Raw genomic sequence first — 6485 nt, forward strand, 5'->3', positions numbered from 1 at the left:
AGTCTTTTGTTTTTGTTCTTTTTTTTTTTTCTGAACTCTGAGGCATCTCCTCTCTACATAAACAACCTTGCCTTGAAATGTAGCTCAGTACCACCAGGTGGCCCTGTGGCTCTAATAAGGGGAATGGTAAACCGGGAGAAGAAGGTGTATGGAAGAGGCCAGACATGATTAAAGCTAAAAGGGCTTTTTATTGTTGTTTTTCATTCATGTTTGAACCCTCAATTTTTGTTATTGTTCAGTCAATTTTCAGTCGTGTCTGACTCTTTGTGACCCCATTTGGAGCTTTCTTGGCAAAGATACTGGAGTGGTTTGCCATTTTCTTCTCTAGCTAATTTTACAGATGTGGATACTGAGGCAAACAGGGTTAAGTGACTTGCCCAGGGTCACACAGCTAGTAAGTATCTGAGGAGTCTTCCTGACTCCAGGCCCAGCGCTCTATCCACTTTGCCACCTAGCTGGACTCTAGAGAGCATTCCTCACTTTACCGATGCAAGCCCAGAGAAGGACAAAGAGTTTCCCAAGACCACAGGAGGCGTTTTGAACACATATCCTCAAAAAGGAAAAAAAATTGTTTTCAAGAGTATAAAATGAGATCATACATGTGAAAGTGTTTTTAAAAAGCAGAAACCACAGAGAATCACAGAGTTAGAGCTAGAAGGGGCCAGAGAGGCTATCTAGTCCAATCTCATTTTACAGATGAGGAACTGAGGCCGAGAGACTTAGTGACTTGCCCAAGGTCACAACTGACAGAAGGACTCAAATCCATACCCTCTGACTCCACATCCAGCACGTTTTTCGGCTGCAGTGCTGTCTATAAGTTAAAATTGTACTTTTTGTTTTTTAAATCCAGACTTGTAATTTCATTGGTGCAGAAAACCTACAATGAACCTCAAGGGAAAAACTTCCAAAGCATATCTGCAACTATTTTGCAATTTATAGTCTTAGAGGTTTGCCTAGGGCACTGACACATTGCAGCATTCTCCAGGTCTCTGAGTCTGACATTTTGTTCTACAGGCAGGCCTTGAACCCAGGTTAACCTACCATCAAGGCCTGCCCTGTCCCCCTATGCAAAGTTCCCTCTCACAATTATCAATGTGACTACAAAGTCATAAGAACTAACAAGATGACTTCTTCCAAAAAGAGACTGACTGGGTGTGCTGACAATTTATAATGTGACCCTTACATGTGTCACTACTCTACTCTTTGGACCTCACTTGTGAGACTATATAGCTCTGACATCCTATGTTTGATGTTCTAAAGTCCTTTAAGAGGTCCAGCATTCTATGTTCTCTGGGGCAGCTAGGTGGTAAAGTGGTGCTGGGCCTAGAGTCAGCAGGACTCATCTTCCTGAGTTCAAATTTGGCCTCAGACACTTACTAGCTGTGTACCCCTGGGCAACCCTGTTTGCCTCAGTTTCTTCATCTGTAAAATGAGCTGGAAAAGGAAATAGCAAACCACTCCAGTATCTGTACTCAGTATCCGGAGTAGGGCATGACAGAAATGACTGAACAACAACTATGTCAGCTGTAATACTCTATATTCTGTAATTCTGAGATTCTATTATTCTAATAGTCTACAATTCTGAGATTCTATGCACCAGAGATTTTCCAAACAATGACTTCTGGTGCTCTCTGGACTCAGAACAGGGTTGGATGGAGAGAAGGAGGTAAAGTGAAGGGGGCAGCAATATAACAAGAACCTTGGTTATCTACTGCCTGACCCTGTGGCTTCCCCTAGGGAAGTGGCTTCCAAACCATCCACCCACCCTCCCAGCTGATGTGTACACACCCCTCCCCAGCCCAGCTCTCTAACCCTTCCCTTTGTCTGGGGAACTCAGATGGATAGGGTTCCCATTAACCCCTTCATGGCCTCAACTCTCCAGTGTGCAGCTGTCATGCCTCTCCCTCCAAGAAGAGGGGAGAGAAGAGGGAAGGCGGCCGATGTGTAGGGACCCCCTCTCCACCCCATAGTTAATCACAATTAGGGAGAGGCATGTCAGCTCCAAGGCTGGCCTCATCCATCACCCAGCAGCCAGCCTGAGCTAAGGGGGTGACCCAGATCCAAATGGCTCTGCAGGAGTTGGGGGGAGGGAGAGGCCAAGGATGGAGATCTCCACCTTCCCCTATATTGCTCCTAGGGAGATTTATCCCCTGGGAAAATCTGTAATATTGGCTCATCTCCACTCCTGCTTGGGCTTCCTCACTAGCACCTCCCAGCACCTCCCTCCACTCCCCCTCTCCCACAGACCCATCATAGATTCAAAGAACAGGAACAGTCCTCTTTGGGAGGAGCACTAAAGCCCCTGATAAGTGAAAGAATCTACTCAAGGTCACACAATGAGTCATTGGCAGAACCAGGATAAGAACACAACTCCTCTGGCTTAGTTGAGGATTGTTACTACTGTATTCTCTTCTCAATTTATTAATCAGCAACATTTTTAGGTACTGCTATTGTAAAGACTGTATAAGATAAGCTCACATGGTGTAGTTAAAGAGAAAAGATAGACTTTTTTCTGCCACTGACTCGATTGCTGTGTGGCCTTGGGTCTCTGAGCTTCAGTTTCCTTCTCTGCAAATGAAATAACTGGAATAGATGGCCTTTGGGTTATTTTCCAGCTCTGATATTCTGTGTTCTAAAGTAACTTCCAGTTGTGACATTTTAAAATCTGTGGGTATCCACATCCATTTTAACCCAATAAGCATTTAATGTTTCACTATGTACAAGGCCCATGTACTGAAATAAGAATAAGGGGTGTCCATGCTTAGAGGAGGGAATGACTTCTCTTGGCCCAGTGAGAGAAAAAAGCTTCATTGAGAATGTGGGGGGGCAGCTAGGTGGCACAGTGGATAGAGCACCGGCCCTGAAGTCAGGAGGACCTGAGTTCAAATCCGGCCTCAGACCCAACACTTGACACTTACTAGCTGTGTGACCTTGGGCAAGTTACTTAACCCCAATTGCCTAAAAGCCAAAAAAAAAGAGAATGTGGGACATGAGCTGGGGCCTAAAGCATGAAATGGATAAGGCTAGACAGAGGGGGAAAGATTTGGCATTTGGGGTCAGGGGTATAACATGGCTATGGGGAAAGCAAAGCAAGAAGTGGGATAACTAACTGAAAGCCAATAAAATGTACCTGGTGGGCCTTTTGTGGATTTTGGAGCAACAGAATTTCAATGAAATAAGGCTGGGAAGATGGATGTTCCAGTGCCCCTCCCCCCCAAGATGCGGGATGATTATTGAACACAGAACATCAAAGCAGGAAGTGACAATAATAACTCACTTTTACATCGAGTTAAGGGGAAGAGAATAAGCATTTTTATAGCACCTACCATGTGCCTGGCACTGTGCTAAGGACTTTTACAAATATCTCATTTGATCTTAATTTTGAACAGTGGTGTCATTACAACAACCTGGAAGGTAGATAAGACCAGTCCAACGTGGAAGGACCCAAGAACATACAACATTGAATGTCAAAACCACAAGGAACCTTGGAGCAGAGAACGTCGGAAATGGGAGGAACCTTTTAGAATATCAGAGAGAACCGGGATCCCAGGCCAAGTATCTTGACCCCTTGGACTTCTGGCCAGCACTACTTTAGGGCTGTATGTGTGGACACTTCACCGGGGCCAAATTTCTCTCTCTCTGTTACCCCCACCCCCAGTTCTTGGCCTGAGAAGCCGCTAGGAGGCGGCACCTTTCCGCTCCGAAATCCGTGGAGATGAGGAAGGGGAGGGGGCGTTATGTGCGCAGGAGGGGCCAGGGAATGGGGATGGGGAGGGAACAGACGGCTCCCCTGGGTCCCAGCGAAGGCTTATTTCAAACCCATCCCCACCCCCTCCCACCCCGGTTTCCCTCCGGGAAACCCAGTCAGACGGGAGGCGGGGGAGAGGAAGAGGGAGGATCGTCCCTCGGACCCTCCCCCTCCCCTCCGGTTCGCTCACCACAAAAGGGAAAGTGCCTGGGGGCCGCCCCTCCCCCTCTTGGCATCGGATAATTAACTCGAAGCCAATAAAATGCTGATTGGGGGCCTTTGTGTGCGCGGGCGCATTGTCATGTAAAGTAGGGCCCGTTACAGTCCTGCAGCGCTGGCAGGAGGGGGTTGGTTAGTGGGGGAAGGGAAAAGGGGTCTGAACACCACCACCCCCCCAGCCATGTCCCGGTCCCGGCCCCAGCTCCTACCCCCGCCCGGCTCACGCAGCTGGTCCGAGCGGCTCTAGCCACCTGGACGTTAGCCGGGCGGGGCCGGGAGATCCCCGCGCAGCCTTCGGGAGCCAGCGGGGCCGCTGCCCGACGGCTCAACCATCTGCTCCTTCCTTCTTTTTCTTCTCATTCCCTTCTCTTTCCTCCTTTCCATTCTTCCCTCCCTTTCCTTCCCTTCTTACCCCTTCTTCCCTCCACCCTTCCTTCTCCTACTCTCACTACTTCTCCTTCCTCTCCTCTCAGCCCCTCTCCTTTCCTCGGTCTCTCCCCTTCATCCTCCAGAGCTCTTCCTCCTCCCCTGGTATGTTGCAAATTTCGCCCCATATGGCCAAGGGAGAGAAAGAAAAGAGAGAATTCCTGAGAGGGGTTCCTACATTCCTCGAGGGTGGCTTCAGGGGGTTCTCTGGGGGCCATCTTCTCCCAGGGCTCAGATGGGTGCTAGGGCCATCTTCCCCCACCTTGGCTTCCCTGTTCTCCACCCCTACCCCCACCGCCACCGGTTTGGTGTCTGCAGAAATCCAAAGATTCTTTGGAATTCCTTTTAAGGGTTGGGTGACTTCCAGAAGTCAGCCCTGTGAGATTATACATTGAAGGGACAATCAACGGGACAGTCAACTAGGACATTGTGGGAAGGGATGGCCGTGGAATCTGAGAATCCTTTCTGGAGGAAGACCTTTCTGATGTCTGCCAGATTGTTTCCCTCCTAGTATTTCCCACCATGACTCCAACACACCCCAGCATGATATCCTGCGCCAGGGAGCGCGGGCACGCACACACACACACACACACACACACACACACACACACACACACACATTGTATAATCAATCAACATTTATTAAGCACTTCCTGTGTACCAGGCACTGCCCTGGGGATGAAATGAAAAGGACAAAAACCTGGTCCCTACCTATAAGAAGCTCACATTCTGATGGGAGGAACTAGGTACATACAAGATATAAATAGTGTAAAGGGGAGCAAATCTCAAGGGAGGTGTAGGTCCCATGTGACCAGTGGCACTATTTTGAGTCTCCAGGTCAGTCAGGTCAGTCACCTCTAAATGCTTTAAGTAGCTGATCAGGAGAACAGAGCCCTGAATAGAAAAGGCTTGGATGTCTATCTGAGCAGGCCCTCCTTGCCATCCCTCAGTTTCCAGTGTAATTGCCTTCACCTTCTTGCTATCCTTGGGGAAGATGGTAAAAATAAATCAGCAAGCATTTATTAAGCTCCTACTATTTGCCAGTCAGCTGCTAGGTGGTGCAATGGCTTAGAGTGCTAAAGACTAATCTTCCTTAGTTCAAATCTGGTCTCAAACGCTAGCTGTGCGACCCTGGGCAAGTCACTTAACCCTGTTTGCCTCAATTCCCTCATCTGTAAAATGAGCAGGAGAAGGAAGTGGCAAACCATTTCAGTATCTTTGCCAAGAAAACCCCAAGAAAACTCTCATGGAGAGTCGGACATGACTGAAACAACTGAACAACAATGTGTCAGTCACTGCAATAGGCACCAGAAATGCAAATACAAGTGAGACAGAAGTGGCTCTTTATCAGTCTAAGTGGAGGGAGCAAAGTAGACTCTTTTCCTATCCTCTGACTCTGTCACCAAAGCCTTCCCATGTCCATCTCCCTTATGCATACTTATCCCTCTTCCCCTTTTGGGGGCTATGTCCTGAGGCCATGTATTTTGGCCTGCATTTTTCCCCATGTGTCCTTTACCCTGGAAGGGAGGGAACCACAAGGTATTTAATCTCCTAAATTCTTTCCCCTCCACAACCTAATCTGCCCCAGGCCCAGTCTGGGCACATGCTTGGCCCACTTGGGGAGGGTACTCCAGACCTACAGCTCTTGCCTGAACCTAGATCAGCTGTTGCAGCTTCTCAAGATGCATGGTTCTGCCAACTGAGGTGCCAGGGGAGGCTGTCACCCTGTGGCACAAAAGACAGCTCTCCTCACTCCTCTTCTATCCTCTCAGGCTGGGGCCAGGAGTGGGGACTGTGCCAGACCCCAACCACCTGGCCTTCCAACTGCTCACAGCGGCTGCCCCAGCCCTCAGGCCCAGCTGATTTCTTATCTTGCTCCTGAAGGAGAGTGGGTTTGGGGAGGGAGGAGGGAAGGGTATTGATCAAACCCCAGATACCCTAGCAGAGATGGGATTGGAAGGGAGCAAAAGATGGAGAAAAGAAAGTAGAGAAATGAGAGGAAGAAGGATATAGAACAGAGGGAAAAGAGAATGAGTAAGGGAGAAGAAATGCAGACAGAAAGAAGGAGAGAGAAAAAAGGAGGGGGAGGGAA

The sequence above is a fragment of the Phascolarctos cinereus genome, unplaced genomic scaffold, assembly GCF_003287225.1.
Source record: "Phascolarctos cinereus isolate Bilbo 61053 unplaced genomic scaffold, phaCin_HiC Scaffold_2;HRSCAF=192, whole genome shotgun sequence".
Lineage (NCBI taxonomy): Eukaryota > Metazoa > Chordata > Mammalia > Diprotodontia > Phascolarctidae > Phascolarctos > Phascolarctos cinereus.